The sequence below is a fragment of the Prionailurus bengalensis genome, chromosome A1 (genome assembly GCF_016509475.1).
Source record: "Prionailurus bengalensis isolate Pbe53 chromosome A1, Fcat_Pben_1.1_paternal_pri, whole genome shotgun sequence".
NCBI lineage: Eukaryota > Metazoa > Chordata > Mammalia > Carnivora > Felidae > Prionailurus > Prionailurus bengalensis.
In genome coordinates this window covers 214,974,148-214,999,629 of record NC_057343.1, presented here as the reverse complement: position 1 = coordinate 214,999,629, position 25,482 = coordinate 214,974,148, and the positions used below count along the sequence as shown (strand labels likewise).

Here is a 25,482-nt window from a genome sequence, read left to right as displayed (position 1 = left end):
AGATCTACAAAAAGGTTTTTGGCCAACATAAATACACATGAAATAGTATATTTAGTACACTAATTGTATAATATTCAGCATACCAATAATGTGTCAGTGTACCTGAAGTAGTCGTGTCTGTACTGTCTGTTTTATCAATTTGGTTCACACATATTTAAAATCCCACTTAAAATGTAAATGATATATTAATTTCAAATATTCTTTCTCACACTCATATACTTTATAAAGCAAATTTGTTTAGACTCAGAGCCCCATTTTAAGTCCAATAAGTCCATTTTTCAGAGTGTATCAGTCACCTTCATTTCCATCTTTACTGTTTAAGAGACAGCAATTTTTATATCCACATACAGTGTTGTCACTGGACCTTTTTTCCAAGACTGCAAGAGTCCATTCCTGTAACCGTGGCACTGTTCTCCTACCCCGTCATCCTAAAACTGAGAACACCGTGTATTTACGTGCGTTTACTGTGTGCCAAAAACACTGTCATAGGTGTTTACATGTATTATGCTCACTTACTCCTCAAAACAACCTATGAGAAAGATACCTTTATTATCTCATATTACTGTGGGAGTCAAGGTCTAGAGAGGTCAAGAAACTTGCTCAGAGTCACATAGCTCACGAAAAGCAGAGCCAGGATTCAAACCCAGCCATGGCGCTCACAGTTCATGCTTTTAACCACCCTGCTACTCGGCTACAAAGAAATCCAGCCCCTAAGTTGTGAGGTCATTTCCCCCGGAATAATTGTTAAATTCATTGTTGAATTTATTCTCCCCCTTTATTTTAAACCAGTTCTTACCTCTCTAAACATCTAAAATGTCATCAGTTGACCTGAGACCATTGTGTCTTCTCCAAATATAATTTGCCACCCAAATTAATTAAAGGGAGATTCACAATATAACTGTTATAGACTCAAATATAAGACCTCTTTGTCTTTTTTGAGGATAATTTTAGGGAAAAATATAATCTTAGATTTTGACACAATAGATGTATTTCTCTATATTAACATGTAAGCCAAATCAGTTAGTGAAGGCTGGCGGCAGGTGGGGGTGGGGGGGCGGTGGGCAGCGGGTAGCTGTATTATTTCTAGTATAACTCCTGGTCCCTAGACCCTATATATTGGGCTGTTTACATACATTACCTAGTTTTACTCTCCCCACAACCCTATTAAGTAAATAGCATTGTTCCCATTTTGTAGATGAGTGAACTCAGGCTCCGAGAATATGAGAAACTTGCCCAGCAAATACAGAGATTAGGCAGTCATGTTGAGACTATAGCTCTCGTCCAGTCAGCACTGAAGCCTGTGCTCTGCGGATGATGCCGTGTGGCCTCACTGGGCACACGGCACTGGATGGAAAAGCCCTGACTTAGCGCATGTGGCACTGCCCTGCTCCCGCCAGCTGGCTTCCGCTGCCCTCCCTGCTCCCTGTCATCCCTCTGCTTTCTGCCTTGCTGAGCCCAGCAGGGCTTTTGGCTGCAAACAACAGAAATTCCTGTCGCTAGTTTAAGCAGAAAGGGATGCAGTAAAGGATGTTAGTTAGCAGGTGGCTCGTAGAACTTCCGGGAGGGACCAGCATCAGGCTCGGATGTTGCAGAGCCAGGACAAGAGCCAAACTGCATGGCAGGACTGTTCCAGCAGGAAAAGCCACAGCGCCCCGGCCCAGGATGTTAGGGAGAGGGCGCCAGAATCGTGCGCCTCTGCAGGAGCGCTTAACCTCCACGAGGCTGCGGTCTTGGTGGGAGAACGCCGCCCACTTGTGCATCCAGGTCTACTTGGTGGAAAGTAGCTTCCTGGGCCTGCACTCGGGCTGCAAGGGAATAGGGGAAATGAGGCGATCCGATTTTCCACTAAATGGGGGTTGACGAGCCAAGATACATCTTCTGTGACACGTCACCCTGGTCCCAGCCCCAGCCTGGGCCGCAGCACGCCAAGATCAGATGAGTAGTGCTCGTCCTCAGTTCCTGGTGCCTCGTGGATCCAGAGGGACACTCGCACGCTCCTCTGAGTGCCGGGCCCCGTCTGCCCTGCTCTGCTGCTCTGGCTTGAGGTGGTACAGCCGAGCGTTGGGCTAACCTGAGGATCTGTCCAGTGTGATGGTATTTTCCCAAGTTACATTTTGATAGCAGAAGCCTTTCCTCTAGACTCCAGCGTACTGGTTGAAGCCCACACAGCGGGGTGCATGGAGCAGAACCTTTCATTCCCACAAAGTGCCTCTCTCAAATCAGGGCTTTCATCAGCTGGGTCCCACGTGCTGAGCACAAAGATAACAAAAGTAACAAGTGATGAAAGGGTTAGCATCTTTCTTCTTTGTAAGAAATACACTGTATATACCTTTTCAGTCTTCAGGTTTCCAATTGCTTTTGAAAAAAAAGTACCGAGTGGAGGCCCAAGGTCTGAAAATAATAGACTTGAGAGTAATATGTTGATTGGAAGAATAGTGTATAGAAGTGAAAGGAACACAAAACCCAAGAATTAGCTGATGGCCCTCTTATCAGTGGGGCTACGTCAGGCAAACATAATTGGTATTTCTGACTGGTGGTCTGTAAAGCTGGAAAAGATAACAAACATTAAGACTCTTAAGAGTCATTTTTAAAAAGGGGCAGGAGGGGGGAAGGCTCCTGGGTGGCTTGGTTGGTTGAGCCACCAACTTCAGCTCAGGTCATGATCTCTTGGTCTGTGAGTTCGAGCCCCTCCTCCGGCTCTGCGCTGACAGCTTGGAGCCTGTTTTGTATTTTGTGTCCCCCACCCCCCCACATCTCTCTCTCTCTCTCTCTCTGTCTCTCTGCATCTCTCTCTCTCTCCCTCCCTCCCTCCCTCAAAAATAAAATGAAACATTAAAAAAAAGGTTCTAAAAGTTATTACAAGAATTACATGCTCAAACTCTGGACACAGTGGCACACAGTTTTTTAACCTTCTTGTCCTTTAAAGAAACCACAGTCACACTGTGTGAGGCCATCCTCCCCACTCTGTGCTGCCAGCGTGGGTTTTGTCTTTCTTTGCTGGAAATTACATGGGTAGTTTCCATTATCAAATGAGTACACAGGTTGAAGTTGAAGGAACTCAAGGTGACTGGGGAAAACAAACCAAACCTTGCTTCAGCACCTGATTCACCGTGACTAGCTAGGGTTTAGAGCTTACACATCAGAGATAAAGTCATCAGGAAGGGTCTTAGGTTAGTTTGCATTTTTCTGGTCATCTTGAAATCTTGATGTGGCCAGGGGCTCATGGTCTATGTATTAATTTTCCTTCAGAGTTCATTTAGCAGCAACAGGCAGAGGAATCATTTGCATTTTAATTGGGTCGTTGTCCTTCCTCCACCCCACCCCACCCCCGTCCCCACCCCCAGCATTCTCTCTACTGCTGAGAGCTGGAGCCAGATGTCACTCATACTCCCTGCCTCTCAGTGACACAAATGTCAGTATCTCTAACTTTTTAGCGGCACCAATGCAACCACAGAGGGCCTCGATGAGTTCTCCAAGGCCACGTGATCCCAGAATTGAACAGCTAGGAAAATTCTCAGTTCAAGTGGCACATGCAGTTTCCAAAACATTAAAAATTTGGGAGTTTTGTAAATTGAAGTCACGGATGGCAAAAATCTCCACCATCCTTCCCGGTGATTCGTACTAAAGATTTTAGGAATAAAACACAAGGATCTCATTTTGAAAAGGCACATTTTGTAAGTGGGTGGTGCATGTCTCAGGGCACAACTGGGAAAAATTTTTGGAAGACAGATGTAAATATGAGAGTAACCCAAGGAAATCTGGAGCCATTTCTAATCTTGTGCTCTTAGGTGAAGAAACTGAAGCAATGGTTGCGGGACAAAGGTGGTTTGATTCCAGCTGGAAAGCTCAGTTCAAATCGAGGCCACCTTGTGTAGGTACCACTCCCGGTGCAGAGCTGACATGGAAAGCTGGTGATGAAGCAAACCTGAACCCAGCCTCGCAGCCTCAGTAATTCTGACATGTGCTTGTAAGGGAGGTGGGGACAGCATAAAATATTTAGAGCAAGGCTGGCGGGGATTAGCATATACAGAGGTTGAGTTGAACAAAATGTAGGACGCAGAGGAAGCCTTAAATGGTGCAAACGTGCCCAGTTGTCACAGGGAGAGATGCAGAGTTTGAGACATGAATTCCTGTTTGTTTTGAAAGCTCTATGGCGGCTTCACGAGACACCTTTACTTTCTCAGAACAGTTGTGTTAGATGTTTCCAGAACTGTGCAGTGATGCAAGGGAACATTGGGAAGAGATGTCCCGTACTCTCCCATTGCCTGTGCTCTAGTGAGGAAAATTACCATTTATTTTAACGTCCAGATTTTCTTAGATTATCGCTCTCAAGCCCTGGCAAAGGAATTGATGAGCCTGAGCCCACGACAGTTGATCCTCTCTAGGGGCCCTGTGGCCTCCTCCAGATTTCGTTCAGACTACCCAGTTAACCAGCCACAGACCTTCTGTGCTGGGTGGTGGTCCCTCAGAGGCAGCACGCCTCCTAGATGCATTGCTACTCATCCTCTGGGCACTTAGAGGACCATCCTTATCAGAGCCTTGTATCTGGATGTTTCTACCAAGAGGTGGGTGAACTCTCCAAACTAGCCCTGCTCTCTCCGAAGAGAAGGTTATTTCTGGGTTTGCCTGCAAACACTCTGAAGACTCGTGAGCATGCCTTTTGATGTGTGTACAGGGCAGAGGGTTTCAAAGACCAAAGGCTGAAGGATGTGTAAGAGAAAGGGAGCTCTGATCTGCATGTGTGAGTGTGTGTCTACTCTCTTGTCAATGTGCTCTTGCATAAGTATATGTTAATGGGTTAAAAAAATATTTTTTGTTTCAACATTTAGCCTGCTTAGAAACAAATATTAGTCTCAGACAGGTTTTGGAAAAATAGAGCAAAGGACCAGGAGTAGGCAGACAGGTTAATGAGCTCTTGGCCCCTCTCTGAGCACAGTCCTGTTTTCACTCTGTCAGTGGGGAAAATTTCCTTTTTACAGGGAACCTTCAGACCAGTGCTTTGTTCAAAAACCCTTTATTGAGAGCCTCTTGCTTTTAAGAAGAATTTATTGGATGCTGATCTGGCAAGGGCTGTAGTCACCTCAACATCCTTGTGTGGGGACTGCTGTTGGGGGGGTGGTGGGGCTCATATTTCTCCTGTTGTTTGCAAATGCTCATAAAATCTGAAGGCTGAATCCTTGGTAGGCAAACAACAGTTGAGGGGGGTTATGCTGGAATTTTTTCATTTTTTTTTCCCCCCTGGACATTTTCTAGATGCAGTACACGGTGTTTACAAAAAGCCTTCCTCCATGGTTCATTCTAGAACAGGGCGTTGGTGTCCATGTTGGCAGCCATGTGTGCCCTGCTTGGACACATCTTCCTGCTGTCATTCAGAGACTATTGGCGTGTCTGAGTATTGGCTTTTCCACTCCAAGTGCGGTTGTATTGAATGGGAGAGTACCTTTGTGTGCCTTCAGCCAGCTTTGAGCCTGATTTCTCCTCCCACTGGGTTCCTGATTGCCTTGGAACAAGAGGTGAATGAGTACACCTGTGCCATTTTTGTGTCACTACAAACCCAGGGCACCGGCTCTCCCAGCCCAGCAAACAAACCCTGTGAGGTAGGTGTGGTGGCATTCCTGTGCCTTCTGATACTTTCTGACAGCTTCCTCCTTCAGGTGCACCTATTTTTAGACTGGGCTTGCCCCGATCTGAGTGTTAACTTTTGCAAAGCTGTGGCCTCCTGTATGTGTTCAGTGGTTTTTCTCAAGGACCCCTGTGTGTTCATTGCTTCCAACTCTTTGAAGGCCTTGTAATCTGCGAGGTGTTGTAAGTGCCAAAGCAAGTTTCCTGGCTGTCCCTGGGCAAGAGCATTTTGTTTGGCCAGAGATAAAACGTAGTGTCCAGATGCCGAAGGAAGGGAGGGAGCTCCAGGATTGATGGGGCAGTTTCCTTGAGGGTGAAATGGGATAGAGCTGTGAGCCTCCTATCAAAATCTATCAGTATTTACTGAACGTCCTGGTGCTAATTGTCACCATGATAGGGACAGCTCGTGTGTAACTGTTTATAAACTTAGTAGCACTATTTGCAGACTTGGGAAGCATGTGGCTGGGAGCAAAGGTTGATGAAGACCGTCTTTACCACTTGAGGGAGGGTGGGGACACAGCAGCCTGTTGTGAAGGAACACACAGGAACCTCACCTGGTGAGGAAACCAGGTGGAGCTGGCAAGGAAGGTGGGGTCAGCCAGTTGAACAGTTTGGTGGCCACAGTCAGATGAGTTTGCGTTCGATCCAGGATTGGGATGCTTATGGCATTTAACACCTGGCATGTGGAGAATTTTGTAAACCTATAGCCAAGGAGGGCTAGAAAGGAAATAAGAAATACGGTCCCCCTCCACGTGAGGATGTACGGAAAGAACAGAGAAATTCTGACCGGGTCTCCCAAGAGCTCAGAGTGGAGGTGCCCATGAGGCTGAAGGGAGTGCCTTGGGGAAAGGAGAGGTGACAAGCTGGGTAAAAGGTTATTGGCACATTCAGTTGCAAATGTCAACCCCCTACAGGTAACAGGGAGCCAGCTACAGTGAGCACACAGAGTTCCTGGGATTGAGAAGTTAAGTCAGGGAAAGAACCATCTGGAAATCATTTGCGGACATCATTCTGGGTACTTCAGAGTTCTCCCTCGAGACATATTATAGAGTCTATGGAAAGGACAAGGAAAGACAGCCGTGGCTCTCCTGGGAGTTCCAGGGGCTCTCAGGTAACCTTTCTTTTCAAGTAGCATAGCTAATCTAGTTCAGGCTTCTCCTTTAATTTTTAAAGTAGCCTTAATCATTACACTTCTTTTCTCTTCCATTTTTTCATCAAGTAAAAAAGAAAAAAAAAAAGAAAAAAAAAAGGGACCTGACTCACGCCTATCCTGACAGGAAGTAATCTGGAAAAAAAAGATAGATGAAGCTCTCGCTCCTGAGAAGCAAAGTGCCACGCCCTTCCGAGTGGAAGCCTGGATCTTTTTGACAGAGCTCCACGTGGGCGTTTTGTGTGGCTTTTCAGGGAAAACCCTGGGCAGCATGTGGTTCCCTCTTTGCTCCTCTTGTCAAGTAAGCGGTGGCTTGATTGGAGCTGGCAGCCCCTTTGGGGGAACACTCAGCACCGACTCCTGGATCTTTTCACACTGCCCTTCACCAAGCCCTCTGCTTTCCCTTCCCAGTTTCCCCTTTGTCACTTTCAGTTAAGCCAGGAACGTTTGGAAGCAGGACAAGCCGTGTGTAATTCGGTTAGCAGAACAACTAAGAGAGGAGACTGAAATGCCAAGGACTAGGGGTAGAATGAGCGGGTCTCATACAGTGGTCACTGTAACCATAGTTCATTGAATGCCTGCTACGTGGTCGGTGCTGAGATGATCCCAGATACCACCATCTCTCTATTTTAGCAACGACTCTGAAAATGCATTGTACTTTTTCAGACGCGGAAGGCAAGGTGTTGAGGTCTGTTATTCTTCACGGAGTGAGTAAGCAGAGAAGGTTCTTAACCCGCCATGGTCCAACCGAAGCTCACTCTTTGCACAAAATGTGCTGTCCCTCCTAAGAGACTCTCTGTGACAAACGGGACATGTTAAGAAAACGGTGCCAGAGAGGAGAGAACAGAGGATTTGGGAAGGAAAGGAACAGGCAGACCTGGTTTGGTTGGCAACTTGGGGAAGTTCCTTAAACCGTAAGACGTAGTCTGTGCTCTCAGCCTGCAGTGCTCTGTGAAGCGTCCAGCCCCCTTTCGGCTCTCTGAAATATGAGGTGTATGTCATGAAAAGTTGCAGCTAAAGTAATTTCTGAAGTTCTTGAGCCCAGTTTATTTTCTTTGGGAGTCTGATAGTCTACTTATTAGAATGTGAAGACCTTTTGTGAACTTTTTTTCCCTGAGTCTTAAAAATTATGCTTTCATTGGTCAGTGCTGGGAGGACCACACTATTCTTGGTTGAGTACAAGCCAAGGCATCGCCCTCCTGTGAGGTATTTGCAGTTTTGTGCTTTGGCTGCTCTTCTTACTGCCAGAGTTTTCATTGTTACGAAGTTAGGCACATTCTTGGGGCTTTTGTTTTTTAACTGTTTTAGATAACGTTTAAGACCTGGAAGTCACCATTGCCTGATTCCCATGGGAAGTCTCCAATTATTTAGAGAAATTCTTCTTGTGGGAAAAAAAGGGGGGACGGGAAACAAATAACTAATTGTTTGGAGGCTCATAGAAAGAAATTTCCATGTATGACCCAGCTTCCTCACCGTTGCTTCTGAAAACTGTGGTTTTGTAAGTCAAGTTCCTACCCCCACAGAACCATGCATGATTCCAAGAGTAGATTCTTCCTGGTAAAGATGAGAAATACCTTAATGTACATTTGAGTGCAAACATGTCATTGAGTCTAATGTGGCTTTTGATGGGTTTCCTCCTCCAAGGGCCTCACCCACCCTTTCCTACTTGAATAAGAAAGACTCTAATAATATTTTTAATGTTTATTTCTTTTTGAGAGAGAAAGAGAGAAAGCGTGATTGAGCAGGGGAGGGGCAGAGAGAGAGGGAGACACAGAATCTGAAACGGGCTCTGGGCTTTGAGCTGTCAGCACAGAGCCCAACATAGGGCTCGAATCCATGAACCGCGAGATCATGACCTGAGCCAAAGTTGGATGCTTAACCGACTGAGCCACCCAGGTGCCCTAAAACTCTAATAATTTTTAATCATAATGTAGACTTGGTAAGCTTAGGGGACTGTATTTTTTTAACAGGAATTATTTTGAGATCTGAAAATTACAGACTGGGTGCAATAAACCTTTAAGACCCAAAGCACCACAGGGAACTCCGTTGCCACTATTAAGCTTACAGAAGAGCCCAAGAAGACAGGGCAGGGGGTGGGGGAGGAGTTGGCTAGTTATAGAAACTGCTTTAAAAAAAAAAAATGTCCAGTTCCAACACATTTCACCAGACCTTCTGAGGTGCACCTGCAGCCCCATCACATGATCACACGGTGTGGAGTGTTTTTGGAGTGTGCACTCTGATCCGGTGACCCAAGTGATGTAGCATCAGTGGCTTCCCTTGACCATTCAGCACCTCGGCAGGAGTCAAAATTTAGCTTAATCTCTTGCTGCACGAGAACACTACCCAGAACCCTGCTCTCTGCCCTGAGTCTTCTGTGTAACTCTACAGTCTATGTGTGTTTGGGGCGCACCTGCCTCAGGGGGATTGTTAGGGAGTAACGAATCATCTGCGTCACCTTAAGTTTCCGAAAGCCAAGCGGATGGCAACACCTTCACTCTTGGACGATATCAGTGCAGTGAAAATAAAATACAGAAAGCTGGAGATTCCAAACCCTGCCCGCTGTTTTTATTTCCCCTGTGTGGCATTCTAGCGGACTTGTGACTGTGGCCTCTGTCATGCTTATCTGGTTCATACACACCTAGTGGCATGGGCAGCAATCTGATCCCAAACCTGGCTGGCAGCGGTCCTTTCCAGAATGCCTGTTTAACAAGCCTGCCATTTGGCATGTTCTGCTCACCATGCCAGTGTGTCAGGTCGGGTGGGTCTGGCTGGAATGCAGTTGTCTCCAGAAGCCGCATCTATGAGACGTAGCCCACTCTCTATTTATCTGGGAGAAGTGTGGAGCTGTGGGAAAAGCCAAGACCAAGAAGCTGACTTTAAGACTTTCTGTAGGACCCACTTCCTGTGGAAGTCACTCTTGATTACCCCACCCATCATGACACCTCCCTGTGGGAATCCTGGAGCCCTGACTGCCTGTATCCGTCACTTCTCGTTCAGCACGTGTTGCATGGCAAATGGTGGGAATCTTTTCAAATGAACAGGGTCTTGCCTGCCCAGCAAATTCACGTTGCACAGGTGCTTACAGGAGACCCTTATTAATTACTTGTCTGATTCTGGTCTTGAGGGGTAGCTAATCTTATGGAAATCTTTGGGGAAATGTCTGCAGAGATGCTCACAAAAATTGATGTCTTAGAGAGCCCAAGGCCATGAGAGGCATTACAGAGAGGTGTCGAGCTGAAGGTGGCTGGTGACATTGGCTAAGGAAACTGCTTGTTCCCTGTGCTCAGCTGAGTGTGAGTTATCAACACTCATGGCTTGGTCCGTGGGGGTCCTCAGGTCTGGGGCAGGTTTCCCAGGACTGAGTTCAAGTTATGATGGGGGTGGATTTAGCTTCCAAAAGCAAAAACGTCTCCATTTCTATGAAAGAAACTGCCTCAATTCAAAGGATTGATTGGACTGACAAGCCAGGATAGAAAGTGGGGACCAAGCACCACTCTTGTGGCTAAGACCAGTGGCTGGTTGGTCTAAGCAGTTTGTCCTTGGCTAGGGTCTGAGGAGGTACAAATGCCTTGAAGTCAGGGCATGGGCTGGTCCACCTCTCTGTGGAGGAGTATGGCAAACGTGTCTCTGGTGGTGTGTGTCATAAAGACTTTCTACTCCTCTGACGTTAGACTTTCCTTGTCCAAAATGATTGGTCCTTTCCTCCATCTGGGTGCAGAAGAGACACACTTTTCTTTTTGAATGGACTGACATAATCCTCATCAATGGGCCTTGATTCTGTAAGGCTGGGCCTAAGAATCACGTGTCATTGTCCAAGATCCCAAGTCCTTGGGCCATGCCAGTGGGTACCTCCTATTCGATTGCAACCACTGACCATAGCATAGCTCTCATTTCCTCCCTCCATCTTTTCCTAAGACAGCTCCTTCCCGAAGAAAGCTGGGAAGTTTCAATGTGCCCACATTCCTGTAGATGTGGAGGCAAGTTATGAAGATGGGAAAAGCGGGGAGAAGACCCATCCTGGCCTCAGAGATGGGGACGGAGTTAGGGGCAGCTGGAACTTTCCTGCAGCCATGTGCAAGTTTAAACCAAAGAGTGCCCCATCTGGATGGAAGGGCAAATCAGATGGCCAAGGAGAATGCTGGAGAGTGTTTGAAAAGTCCTCAACACACTTGTTTGCTATTAATCAGCTATATTATAGAAAGGGGTGGGAGCTGTTTGATAAAGTAAGATCTGGATGCACTAGTTAAAGGGAGAGCTAGTCTGCAACACTTCTCAAATGTATTGGACCATGGAGCCCTTCTTCCACAGGGCATCTTCTCAAACTGGCACTTGTTGAATGTATTTGTGGGAAAACTGGAATAGGGTAATGAATTGTACAAAGAAAGAACCCTTGAGAAAAAAACATTCAAAAGGACAGTGAAACTGTTTTAAGGATCTGACATGAAGAGAGCTTTGTCCTGTTTTCCCATTTATTCGCTAGAATTTAGGGTAAGGTAGCACTCTGAAGGAAATACAAAAGGGAACTTTCCAGTAAATGTTGATCCAGCACTTTCAATGGAGCAAGTGCCAGAGAAGTGAGCAGTCCTCACCTCTTCTCACGAGCCTCGTAGAAGCTGCAGTGGTTCAGCTCAGGGTTTTTGGAATGTTGACTCTGAGTTCCTTAGGACGGAGATGGCTGCTCCAGTTTTCACCACCCCTGTTGCTCTTGCCTAACCTGCTTGTCTCATTCATGTAACTTTCTGCACCTGACAACATGCATGCTTGCAGCCCCAGAGTGGGAAGCCATTGTGGTAATAAATACAGTGTAATCCAACACCGTAAGAACCCATATCCTCTGTGTTTGTTGCAGAGGGCTGTCTTGCACATTGTCAGATGTTTAGCACTACCTCTACCCTTTAGATGTCAGTAGCAAGCCCTCCTCCTTCCCACAGGGCGTAAAATCTTGCCCTGTTGAAAAGCACTGGTATATGTGAGAAGCATAAACAGATGAAAAAGAGCAGTAGCCAGTGTGTTTCACGATGCAGGCAATGGGGCTAGATCAAGAGTAAAGATATTTAGGCTTCATCCTTCGGGCAATGAGAAATTATTAGAGTGGTGAGAAATTATCAAGCAGATCTTACATACTTGCCAGCGGATGTCTCTGTGTGCAGGATAGATTGGAGGGGTAGACAACTGAGGAACAGAGAAGAGTTTGGAATCAAGACCCTAAACATGACAAAATACAGGGGAGGGGACAACGAAAGACGTACAAAGTGGAACAGACAGGACCCAACCAACCACCAAGTGCGAAGGAAAGAGGGCAGTGGGTGGGGACTTGAATGCTGGGTGACCAGGGGTGGACATTAATTAAAAGAGGGAATATAGAAGGATGGGCTGGTTTGAGGGAGAGCATGATGGTTTTTATTTCAGGGCACGCTGAGTGTGAGATGCTACCCGCCATGCAGGTGGAACAGGGCAGGAGGCAGGCAGAGGTCTGGGTCTGAAGCTCTGGAAGAAGATGGAGATTGAGGAGCTAGAGTCTCTCACTTGGTTGTAGTTGCTTGGCAGTGGGGGTGTGACCCAGGGAGGCGGGGGGGGAGAGACGCTCATGCCCATTCTGGTCTCACCTGGTTGCCGGCAGGGAGGAGGCAAGTTGAGCATGGAGACTGAGAAGGGCTGATCAGAGAGCTGAAAGCTGCTCCATCCACTGGACTTTTGGTCTCAGATTCAATTGCAAAAACAAACAAAAACCAGTTCTGTATACAAGTAGGGACCAAAAAAACGCGATGGTATCAGTAGGTGCTGCTGGAGTTGAGCGAGGTGAGAGGGGTGTGTGAACTCCACGAGAGCTGCCTTGGTGGCCAGGTTGGAAGGGAGCCGTTTGTTCACATTTCCAGGCCAGGGCTCTCCATGCTTGAACAAGTCTGAGGGTGTTGCCCATCAGTACTGACATTATCCTCTCCCGTCACAGAATATAGAAACAAACTGAGCACATGGGTGGAGTTCACAACATTCTGGGGGATGGGGAAAAGAAAGGAGGCAATTTTAGTGCTTCCTGTTGTTGTCAAGTCATTTATGAATTGGCAAGGGGTAGTCTTTTCACTTTGTGGCTTTAATAATATGAAGCATGATAGTCATAAGACTGGCCAAGGGGCAATTGCAGAGAAGATGCAGGTTCCATTAGCTTTATAAAAGTATATGTAACATAGAATTTACCATGTTAGCTATTTTTTTTTCCTTTTTTTTAATTTTAATGTTTATTTTTGAGAGAGAGAGAGAGAGACCGTGCAGGGGAGGGGCAGAGAGAGGGGGGAACAGAGGATCCAAAGCGGGCTCTGAGCTGTCAGCACAGAGCCTGATGCAGGGCTTGAACTCATGAACCACGAGATCATGACCTGAGCCAAAGTTGGATGCTCAAGTGACTGAGCCACCTAGTTGCCCGCCATTTTAGCTATTTTTAAGTATGCAGTTCTATGGCATTAGATGTGACCACATTGTTGTGTGACCACCACCACCATCTGTCTCCAGAACATCGTCTCTTGCAAAACTGAAACTCTGTACCCATTAAACAATAACTCTGTATTCTCCCCTCTCTCCAGCCCTTGGCATTCACCATTTTACTTTCTGTCCCTGTGAATCTGGTTACCCTTAGGTACCTGACATAAGAAGAATCAGGGGACATTTATCTTTTTGTGCCTGTGTTCTTCACTTAGCATAATGTCTTCGAGGTTCATCCCTGTCGTAGCATGCATCAGAATCTCCTCTTTAGGGCTAAGTAGTATTCCATTTTATGTATATACCATGTTTTTTTAATCCATTAAGTAGTCAATGGGCACTTGGGTTGCCTCGACCTTTTGGGAATTGCTGCTGTAAACGTGGTTGTGTGTATAGTCATTTGTGTCCCTGCTTTCAATTCTGTGGGGTGTGTATCCAGAGTGTCCTTTGGCTTGTTGATTTCTTTCTCTGTTAGGGATTTCTGGAACATTCTCTAGCTCCCTGTACTTCTGATGCTGCCTTTGTTTGTTACCCTTCTGCTTTTGCTCATGGGAGAGCCTTAGGTGTAAAAGTGAGAGAAGAAAGCAGAGCTCCAATTCTACCATGGGAGGTTTGACCCAAATCTCCTCTTCCCCAGAACCTTGGATGGTTAGATGCCTCTAATGGCTTGTGTATTTGTCTAGTACAGGCTGCATGGCTACTTCTGTGAGTAAATGTAACAGCAATTCCCCTTAAAGCAAAATTATATAATATATATTATCCACCCTTGGTTGAGAGAACAGGAGGCGGGCAGAATAACTGGTTTCACCATCGATTTTTGGCCATCTCACAAACTAACACTGCAGCGAATATAGGCAAACTTTACCTCTAAGACTAGTTGGTTATGGATCAAGAAAATTTTAACCTCCTTTTTTTTCCCTCACTCCTTAAATTTTTTTTTAAAGAACAGAAACCCTCCTTTTAGCTTAAACTCAGAGCAAGTCCACTGTCCTGGAACTAGGGAGGTGAATCCCAGAAGGGCACCCATGTAATCAACCTTCAGGCTCCTGGTTGGCATGGGAAAACTGGAACCAGTCCGGGGTTCCCTTTTCGGGCTTAGAGACTAGGAACTGATCTTCCCATCAGTTCTTTTTGCCCTGCCAGTGACACATCATGTATTTACCAGTGACTTTGTGTCTTGCTTCTCTGGGTCTGCTCTGTAAAAAGCAGATCACCTACTTTTTTTCAAGGATGTGGTCTTAGACTAGAGTAGATGACTAGAACCCACTTGAAACATATGAAGATGTATAGCATTTTTTTCTTAGGGGACATTGTAACCATCTAATTAAAGAAAGAAGCAGACTTTAAGTCTGGATCCTAAGTCATCAGCTTTTCAATATAGGGAAATTAAAAAGCAATTTTTTAAACTTAAGAACTTCCCCTGGTGATTGGGACTAGCTTTAGACAACACGAGGAAACATAGGAGGAAATCCATATTGGATAAAACTCTAAAATAAATGATGAGAGTGAAAACAGACCAACATTAACTCTAAAGCCTGACCCGAGCATGCCTGCCAATGAGCAGAGGAATTGCTCCTTTCTCGTTCCTGACAAGAACAGCTACTAAAAGACTGTCAGTATTTTCATAATAACACATTCCCATTTTAATGGCTTTGTGCAAATTTTCGTATCTACTCCGAAGGCCATAGGGTTTTCAGGACCTTGTTGGTGGTACATGAACGACCCCTTTTGCTCCAGCTGCAGATAAGGTGAATTTTGTACATAGTGGAAGTCATGATACATGTGTATTGGTTTGGGGGAGCCTATTTTTAAAAATTCTATTTCCTGATAAATCTTATCTTTGTAGCTGCCGACATTCCAGCTGGGTAAGTGTTCTCAGGAGCTGGTTCATAATCTCTATTTTTGCAAGTAGTGGTCCAGAATGGAAGATGCAAGTGTTGTTGGAGTAGGAAACTTATAGATTAGGGATCATCATGGCAACGGGCTCCTTTTTTTTCTTTTTTTACAAATGGTCTCTTACTGGGACACCTGGGTGGCTCAGTCAGTTAAGCGGGTTAAGCATCTGACTCTTGATTTTGGCTCAGGTCATGATCTCGTGGTTAGTGAGATCAAGCCCCACGTCGGACTCCGTGCTCTTGGCATGCAGCCTGCTTGGCTTCCCTTCTCTCCCTTTCTCTCTCTCTCTGTCCCTCCCGTTTCTCTCTCTCTCAAAATAAATAAACATTAAAAAAACACACACACACAAATGGTCTTTTACTTACCAGTGGGATTCTTTATAATATTTTTTAAAGTCTCAGTTTTTATTCCCATTTAAATGCAGTAAGAAACCTGGCCTTTTAATAAGTGCAAAGTAAAATAGGTCACTGGGTGCTGTTTCTTCACTGATCATCCTGGCTTCACATTTTTAGTGTATTTTTGTTGTCTCGTGCCTGAAATCTTCAGGGTATTTCAGGTTGTGGCATCTGCTTACTGATGCTCTTACAACTCCATCACCAAGGTGTGGGTCCTTTGTGGATGGAAGTCTGGTCTGCAGATACCTGCAGGAGGAAACCCCAGATGACTTCTGCCACAAGCTAATGCTCCCCCATACTCCTGGAAAATTAAAGCCGCCTTTAGCAGCGTGGTTCCAGGACACTGGCAGGGCAGGGGTTGGCTCATTCTCTTACACACAGTTTCGCTGGATGCACTCATAAATGAAAAATGATCTGAGTGCTGTGGGTGGGGCCCTCGAGCGCAGGAGGTGAAGCTGGAGGAGGAGAGAGAAAATCTGCTCCTAAGCTCAGTAGAGCATGGGGAGCAGGCAGGAAGTCAGAGCACGCCCTGGCATGGCTCACATTTTTGTTGATAGCTAATAACCCGGGACTTTAAAGAACTGAATGGAGAAGGGAAATGAAGCACGACAAACTCTGGAGCCTGTCCTGTTCAAGTGGGTGTGAAGCACAGTAGAGAAGGCTCACCTGATCAGCTCAGAAGCAGGTAGGAGGGGACCCGAGCTGGGGAGAGAACCCTGTCTTCTCTCCGAACACAACTTATACGTTTGCATTTTTTTTAAGCATATAAGAAACGAGTAGATAATATTGACATCAGAAACAGACCTAGCGTGAATTGTGCTGATAGCTGCCCAAGCAAGAGTTTTTTCTCAGTGACTACTTTGATGACCAAATGACTTATATTCTGGAGGTTGCTTTGAAAACAATCCTACCAAACCATGCAGCATTGAATTAAAACTGATTTTAAACTTGGCAGATGATAAATGAACTTCAGGCACTGTTTTAGAACAAATAGTTTGAAGATAGCCAACCAGAAACTGATTTTCAGGCTTGACCGTTGTTGTATTTTTATATTTCAGTGCCAACAAGGTGCTTGCTAATTTTTGCTGGCTTTTGCAAGAAAGGAAGTAGATGTACAACAGCTGTGAAATATCTTGAAATTGACCGGGATCCAGAGTGAAGCCTGAATGCACTAATGTTTTCTCCATTAAGGCAGGCTTGCTTTGCTCAGCTTCTAAGTCAGGGAATTGGAAAGTAAAGTGTGGATCTAAATATTTGTCATGGTGGGGGCAGGGGGGAGATGAGGGTCAGAGGATTGGAAACTGTCACAGTAATGTCTTCATGCTGAGAAGTAGAAAATAAATGTGGAGGGCCATGGGTTGCGGCCACACGCAAGGATAATTTAAAGACAGATCTGTGGTTCCCGTGGTTACAGCTAAGTCTCAGAGCATCCTTTCCATTGTTGGGGCTTGTGAGATGAGAAGAGGAACAGAATAAAGAGCAGCTCAAACCTGGGTTTTGGAGCCATTGCCAGGCCTTGCTTCTGATAGGTGCCTGGATAATTGGACATGCATTTCCCCCCAGCGAAGTGGTCAGAGTAGTGGAATTGAGCTGACTTGGGGGCAATCAGAAATGGTGTGGGTGGTCAGAGTGACAGAAGCATCAGAATTAGATAGAGAACTTAAGATTTCAGTGGAATAGTCCTGCCTGAGTACTGGCACCCTTGGAGTGGAGCTTTGGAGAATGCCATATTAGCCACAGGGGTGTGTCTGAGGAGGTTGATGTGAGAGCTGCTTTGCTTACTGGCTGGCTGAGTCCATCCGTCGGGCTGGGGAAGCCAAATCTTCTGGCTTTGCATTTTAGGCCTGGAGGGCTGTGCTTAGTCAAGGCAAGCCCATACCTTATCGCTGCTCTCTTGTTCTCTCTGACTTCTCTGCCTTCCAAAGCGACACCCAGTGTGTAGAGGGGAGGGGGGACAGTCTCTCCTGTTCCCACTGCCCCCAAGTCTCCTTTCTGGCTGACTCTCCATCAGTTGGGTGGGGCGCCTTTGTCTCCCATCCTTTACATGCCTGTTCCAGGTGCTTTTGCTGTGATTTAGGCTGAACTGGGGGACAGACTCCTTTTCCGGATCCATTCTGGAAGCAGTCAGAGGTCAGCCCACTGTGGCCTGTGCACCAAACCCAGCCTGTCTCAGCTTGTATTCAGAGGGCTTGGGAGCTAGATGTGTATTGTACATATTAAAGGGCTGAAGAAACAAGAATACAGGACAGAGACAGATAAGGTCTGCAAAGCCTAAGATAGTTTCTCTATGACGCTTTAGAGAAAATAGTTGCTGACCTCTGATTTTTAATATCACTCGTGACCAGAATGCTCAGTGGGTTGTTGACACAGCTCAAGTTCTCGACAGTTTGAATGAGCTGTTGTTTTGGAAACTGATTTTAGTTTCTCAGTCTTTTAAAAGGCATTATTGCCTCCAGAAGGGTGGATTCAGGAGCAGGGAAATTGGAAGATTTTCTTCAGGGTCCAATCAATGGGAAAGAAACATCAGATGAACTGTGCATTGTGGTTGGATTTTCCTCCTTTCCCCTTGTTGGTGAGCCTTCTGGTGAAGGCATCTGGGAGACCCACCACATGGTGACGGTGCCCCCTGCTGAAAGAGTCTGATGGGGAACAAAACTCCGCTAAGTTACACAAAAATGATTCACTTCCTTGTTTCTCTTTTGTGGACTGAATGCTGGCCAGAATTCTACAATCTGTGTTGTTTGCTATCGGACTTGGGAAAAAAAGATGTTTTCTGTAATAAAAGAGAGTGAAATGAATATCATGTTTTCTCATATCCAGAACAGTGTTCCTTTATTGCTATCTAAGAAAGCTTACTATAGGTCCACCGGCCTTTCCCTGAACATGGAGTTCTCCTCAACCCAGCACAGTATTTCATTGTTAATGTCCTTTCTAATTAGGGAAGAGGAAAATCTGGTGACCTTGCTCATGTTTAACTTGTATCAAAACTGCAGGCCTGGATATGGAGCAATAAGTAAGTAAGTAGCTTACTGTCTACTGCAGAAACACAGAAGAGTTTCTTACAAGAAGATTGTAGTTTAGGAAGAAAAATAAAATGGCCAGTATTAATTTTTTTCTCTCCAAGACATTTCACTGTCTAGTGTCCTGTATTTGGAAATTGGATGCTGTCAGTGGAGAAGAATGGGGGTGGGGCCCAGTTTGACAGATGGAAACAAATGAGGAAGTATGAAAATATGTATAGTATGGTGTCCCATGGGAGTTTGGGGCTGGAAAACAAGATGGCAGCAATGTACTTGACAAGTCGGCCTGTCAGAACTGGCAAGGGTGGGTCCTTTAATCTACCATGTGATCCAGGCAGCACCTTTGTCTGTATTTAGAAAAGAGTTTGGCTCTGAATTTAGAGATTAAGCAACCTGCTATTCCTGTATGCACTGGAATTTCAGACATAGTCAGAAACCTGATTTGCGTAAGTGCTGAAACTCAACCAGAAGCAGAGCACGCTGAGGCCTGGACTCCCCAAGCAAGGAGCAGTTAGGAATCACAGCACGTGAGGCGATTTATGAAGCTTGCCCAAGAGGGTGTGGTGCTCGGTGGCCAGATTTAATGGGGCACAGGCTCTGGGGTGAAGGGTCAGCTTTGGGTTCCCAGAAGACCATGGTTAGAGGGTGAGTAACCTCTTCCTCTGCATGGGTTGGCCGTGTGTATCTAAGAGCTCTCGAACTACCTGGTGTCTCAAAGTAGCATGAGGGACCTTTTCGGTTCTGAGCCACGCGACCAAGTTGGCTCATAAAGAGACAGAGGCAGCCAAGCAGTCAAAATATGATCATGAGCTAAACTGGAGGATAAGCCACAAGCAGCCCTTCATCAGCCAACTCATTTATAGACTATTGGGAGGGCAAGTGTGTCAGCTCATAGCTGGAGTATCTGCCCCCCTCCCTTTGGCTATCTGAACAGGACTTGAATCTGACTTCTGTTCATCAACTTTTCCCTGATGGTGAATGGGATAAACGACCAACCTAAATGTTTGCCTATGTGTACAAAAGTACATAAAATCTAGAAGAGAGAAATGGCCAAGCAAATAGAAGTTATGATTCTGAGTTAGCAAGGGAAGCTTGTGATCATGTCCATGAAAGGGAATTAATAATTTCACCTCTCGGGGCGCCTGGGTGGCGCAGTCGGTTGAGCGTCCGACTTCAGCCAGGTCACGATCTCGCGGTATGTGAGTTCGAGCCCCGCGTCAGGCTCTGGGCTGATGGCTCAGAGCCTGGAGCCTGTTTCCGATTCTGTGTCTCCCTCTCTCTGTGCCCCTACCCCGTTCATGCTCTGTCTCTCTCTGTCCGAAAAATAAATAAAAACGTTAAAAAAAAAATTTAAAAAAAATAATAATTTCACCTCTCAGTGGCTGGCACGGGTCCCTTTTGTATAGCTTTGTGTCCCTCTTAAGAACTTCAGGAGGCAGTGCACCCTCTCAACTTCAAACATTGCCTGCCGTGGGAGTCAGGGGGTATAGCACAACATCCCTGTCATCTTGGATGTCCTGACTGGAGCTCTGCTGTTTCCTCAGTGGCCAGGGAAGAAGGTGGTAGCATCCTTCTTCACTCACATGGTACCTGCTCTGCTTAGCAAAGGAGGGGGCGGAGTATGCCCTACAAAGACATCTTCTGATGTCCTATTCTGCTGATTGGCCCTTTGTGTTATGTGACCGTGGTTTGTTAAATCTAGGTGTGCGTGGGCATGCACCCACACTACACTGCATTCCACAGATGGCCTCAGTCGGGCACAGGGTGAGCTCACACAGTCTCGCCTTAGATACAAGGTCCCTGGGCAGTAAGTAGGTCAAGGCAGCAATTGACCTGGGACTCTAGATCTGCCTTTTTATGGTCTCTTCCTGAGGAAGCAATATAACTATATTTTACATACACCAGAGAAACTTGGCACTTAGGAGGACCGAGAGTGATGCCTTTGGTAAAAGAGAAGCATTACTTTGTATTTTTAGTAACTTTGAGGTCTGGGGGCTATCAGGTGTCTTAAAGCAAGACACTTGGGACTGTCTTCTTTGCCTTTCTAATTTCCACTCTAGGTTTCTTCCCAAATTAAAAGATGGAAACCAAGTTGGAAATTGGCAGAATAGGGTGAGTCTGAGGATCAACCAGAGTGGTCCTTGAGAATCAGTTCAGTTCAAAAGCCTCTATTTCTTTTTTTTTTTTTTTTTTTAATTTTTTTTTCAACGTTTTTTTTATTTATTTTTGGGACAGAGAGAGACAGAGCATGAACGGGGGGGGGGGGGGGGGGGGGGGGCAGAGAGAGAGGGAGACACAGAATCGGAAACAGGCTCCAGGCTCCGAGCCATCAGCCCAGAGCCTGACGCGGGGCTCGAACTCACGGACCACGAGATCGGGACCTGGCTGAAGTCGGACGCTTAACCGACTAAGCCACCCAGGCGCCCCAAAAGCCTCTATTTCAGTGTGACGACTCAGACTGTGGGGACAAAAAAACATTTGCACATTTCTTCCTTGAAGAGTAGATAGCTTTCTATTTCTACATTATATCTTCCCAAGCCTTGCCCTTTCAACAAAAGCTTGAACATTCTTACAGTCTCTCCTCCCTCCCTCTCCAAAAAAAAAAGGGGGGGGGGCGGCAGTGATCAATTTCACTTCCCACCCAAATAAGAACACACTTGGAAGTGCCCATGCCAGGGAGAAGTGGGAGGGAATTCAAAGGCACCATAGGTGGCCTTCATTTTGAATGGCATGACTCTCTGGATTCATCATGGTACTCTTGATGGATAACAACCCTATCCTCATACCTCTTGCTCTTGTTTCTGCCTCTTTAACAAAAGTGTTCTTTTCTCCTGCAGGCTGGTTCCATCAGCCAGAGGAGGGTCTGCCCTCCAAGGAACCATGCCTTGGCCTTAGCCAAATTCCACCTTAGCCTTCACCTTGCAACACTTTGACTAAAGTTCTCAGACCGCTGCCTGTGGGGTAGAGGGTTGACTGTTGGCAGTAAGCTGCTGGCTTTAGAAAACATCGCAGGTATTTTATTGTAGCAGATGCAAGACAGTTTTGGCAGGAGAGCAGTAAAGACCCAGAGGGGGAAAAGAGAAAATTGCCTCTAATCACTGCAGGGGAGAAGGTGGCAGAAATGAAGGCTGCAGTTTGGGTTTGGGAAGCTAAGTCCTTTGCACAATCCTTTTGACAGGCTAGAACTTGCCTGACTTCAGTTTCTCCCTCAAGTCAGTCAAAGAATGTTGAAGGAGAAGTGAACGCTGCAGCTGAGAAGGTACCTAGGGGCATCTTGGTGGGTGAGGATTTTATGGAGGTCTCAGTGGCCCCATGAAACTTTGTGTGGTGGAAATTCTGCTGTTGGCATAATGCTGAGGAATTAGACATTCTTATGTCTATAACTAATTAGACATTCTTAATGCGTTTCTTATGGTAACAAAAATTCAACACTTCATCTTTAAGTGAGTAGAGTCAGTTATTTGTAACTTTCACTAGGAGAAGCATGAGTCATCTCCACAGTGTTCTGGTGGCTTAATTAATTACATTTGTTGCCGTTGGGATTTCAGGGTGGGGAGAGAATCCGCCGTCAGCTTTAGTCTTTTTACTGTGGGTTCTTTATGCACTCCAGCAGCAACCTCTGGATTACTCTAAAACCAAAGCAGTCTCAAAGCTAAGGTCTCAAACCTTGCAAAGAATCACCTTTCTAGGCTCGATGACAGTGAATAATACGGTGCTAAATTTTAAAAACATTTTTTCTCTGATACAATTTACTGTGATAGACTCTTATCCACAGATTGACCCTCAAATCTGTGAGGTTTCTTCTGCTCCCAGCCTATTTTCTTTCTTATAACTATCTCCTAGATTACCTGCCCCTGAACCAGGATAGGTGGAGAACTAGATAAAGGTAATTGCAGGGTGTTTGAAAAGCAAGGTTTAGCACTCTTTTCCAGATGAGCACACCTAGGTAAAGAAAAGCTAAGTGTGAGTGACTAGTGTGTGTGCGTGTGTCCAGGAGAAGGGCTGCAAACGGAAACTAATTCGTGGTGTTCCTCTGCACCTGGAGACACGGCTATTTTTGAGCAGAAATCTTTATGTAAGACTGGGTCTCAAGTTTGTAGGTCTTTCTTCCTTTGTAAACACGTGGCTCAAACATGCTCACATGATTTGTGTTTGTTAGAGAAATGCTTCATTGTGTAGTAGCGACTTTTCTGTGAGAGTTCAAACCAAGTGTCAGATGAATTCCCCCAAGGCTGATGTGTTCAGTTCCATTTTGCTTTCATGGCACTTCGGTTAGTATGAGGGGGAAATGGCCTGCAGAGCGGTGTAGACACCTTGGATGTACAGTTTTGAAATTCAGAGACAAATCGATTTGGGCTTTTTCTGAAAATGGATCTTATTTTGAGAACCACAGTTGACATGGCTGTGCGAAGTGTTGCTTATTCTTGGCAAGAAAAGTACCCTGAAAAGGTGCTTACGATCCAAGAGAGAGAGAGCCTGCCCCAGGCTCTCTGGCAGAGCAGGGAGAATGTTTCAGAACTCAGTGTCAGTAATTTATATTAAATCCACATTTGTAGGGAAGTACCTATGCAGATGGAGACAGCAGCTTCCTACAAAATGGGATTGTTTTAGTTACTCTGTGCAATGGTATTCAGAATGTAGCCTGGCATGTCTGTTTCAGAAATATTTGGGACCCCAACCTAAAGGATTTGATCAGACGTACTTCTTAAACATCTAAGTGCTCATCTCTGTGGTAGGAACTTGCATCAAAGCCAGTGGACAGAAGCCAAAAAGGCAAATGCAGTCTCTATTGGAGAAGGAAGTGATTTGGCCAGCTTTGCTCAAACTAAGATCAGACAGTCAGACAGATATGGGGCACAACTTTTACCTCCTTTTGCGTAAGATCCCTAAGCATCTCTTATTCTTAACCTCGATTCTATTAATAAAGGGGGACTATGAACCTGGCAGGGAGGAAAATAAAATGTTTGTTGTCACTAAACTGTAGTTGAATTTAGTGTTTCCTTCAATAATTGATTTAGGGTCAAAGTAATATAGTATTAGCAGTCCCCATGCCTGGCACCAGTAAAAATGGTGCATGTTATTTGTAGTAGATACCTTCCAATATTATGCACATTACAACTTTGAAAATATACCAGTTAATAAACTTGTTGCCAGATATTCTTATTTAATGTGTTAATAAAATGTGTTAGGGTATACATTTAAAAACATTTAGGGTATTCTGTTTCACATAATTGGTTTTCTTTGTAATCCTAGATATTTTATGCATTTAAAAATAGTGAGATTTTACCTGACAGCCAGAGAGGTCCATGGTATAAAAAAGAAAACAAGAGAAAAGAAAAGAAAAAGACTACCTATCTTAAAGACTACCATTTCATTTTTTTTTCAAATTTTTATTTAATTTCTAGTTAACATATAGTGTAATATTGTTTTCAGAATTAGAATTTAGTAATTCATCACTTAAATATAACACCCAGTGCTCAACACAAGCGCTCTCCTTAATGCTCATCACCCATTTACCCATCCCCCACCCACCTCCCTCCATCAACCCTCTCTTCTCTATCGTCAAGAGTCTCATAGTCTGTTTCCCTCTCTCCTTTTTCCTCCCTTCCCATATGTTCATCTGTTTTGTTTCTTAAATTCCATATATGAGTGAAATCTTATGGTATTTGTCTTTCTCTGATTGACTTATTTTGCTGAGTATAATACACTCTAGCTCCATCCATGTCATTGCAAATGGCAAGATTTCATTCCTTTCGATGGCTGAATAATATTCCAGTGTCTGTGTATCAGTATACACCTTTTTTATCCATTCATGAGTTGATGGACATTTGGGCTTTGGGCTGTTTCCATAGTTTGACTATTGTTGATAATGCTGCTATAAACATTGGGGTACATGTACCCCTTCAAAGCTGTCTTTTTGTATCCTTTGGATAAATACCTAGTCGTACAATTGCTAGATCTTGGGTAGTTCTATTTTTAACTTTTTGAGGGACCTCCATACTGTTTTCCAGAGCGGCTGCACCAGTTTGCAATCCCACCAGCAGTGCAAAAGAGATCCTCTTTCTCTGCATCCTCGCCAGCATCTGTTGTTGCCTGAGTTGTTAATGTTAGCCATTCTGACAAGTGTGAGGTGGTATCTCATCGTGGTTTTGATTTGTATTTCCCTGATGATGAGTGATGTTGAGCATCCTTTCATGTGTCTGTTAACCGTCTGGATATGTTTTTTGAAAAAATGTCTACTCACACCATTTAATATTTAGATCTTTATTTACCAGGAGAAAAATACTAACTCAGGACCGTAGGGTGTGTTCCAACCTGTGAGTCACCTGGGGATAAAATGCAGATTCTTGTGCAGTGAGTCCAGGTGGAGCCTGATGTTTCTGTGTTTCTAACAAATTTACAGTAGCCAGGCTCTAGCCCACAGCAATTCACATAAAGGCCTGTGTTTTCCAAACTCACTTCTAATAATTTTAATCAATCTCCATTATAGATAATAGTTTAATTATTGTAATACTTGCTTGTGGGAAGAGATGCCCCAGGACAGGGAAGGTGGGAGAATCTCAAAAGAAGACTTCACCTGCTTCCAAGGGTCCTGTGTTCGGTCTTCTGGAGCCTCAGAGCAGTTGCCAGGCTGGCGAGTGAATGCGGTGGAGGCTCAAGCCTGGGAGAGGCCATCAAGATAAAGGGCTCAGTAGCAGATGGGTGTCCCCCAATGGCTCTGTCGTGGGAATGCCTTGTCTGGGAAGCTGCTGCAGCTGCTGCTCCGTGAGGGGTCACTTTCTGAGCTCTGGGGCTGGGGCTGGTGTGTGCCAGGCGAGCTGGGAAGAACACTGCCGCTGCCTGGGGAGGGCAGGGCGACCATCCGATCCCCATGTGTGCGTGGTGACCTTATGCTCTGCCCTGAGGAGCTCTGTGTCCTCTTTCC

At 45.3% G+C, this 25,482-nt stretch overlaps 1 protein-coding gene across 4 annotated transcripts in view; it reads left to right on the top strand.

Annotated features, from left to right (window-relative positions):
- PDZD2 (PDZ domain containing 2) overlaps positions 1–25,482 on the top strand; it is a 280,372-nt gene that overhangs the window by 123,801 nt on the left and 131,089 nt on the right. The window contains exon 1 of one of the 4 annotated variants that reach the window (XM_043600524.1): positions 15,779–16,222. The exons of the other annotated variants lie outside the window; for them this stretch is intronic. The gene's annotated coding sequence lies outside the window, so the exon portion shown is untranslated. Of the gene's footprint in view, positions 1–15,778; positions 16,223–25,482 lie in introns of those variants that run through there. 4 annotated transcript variants of the gene reach the window in all.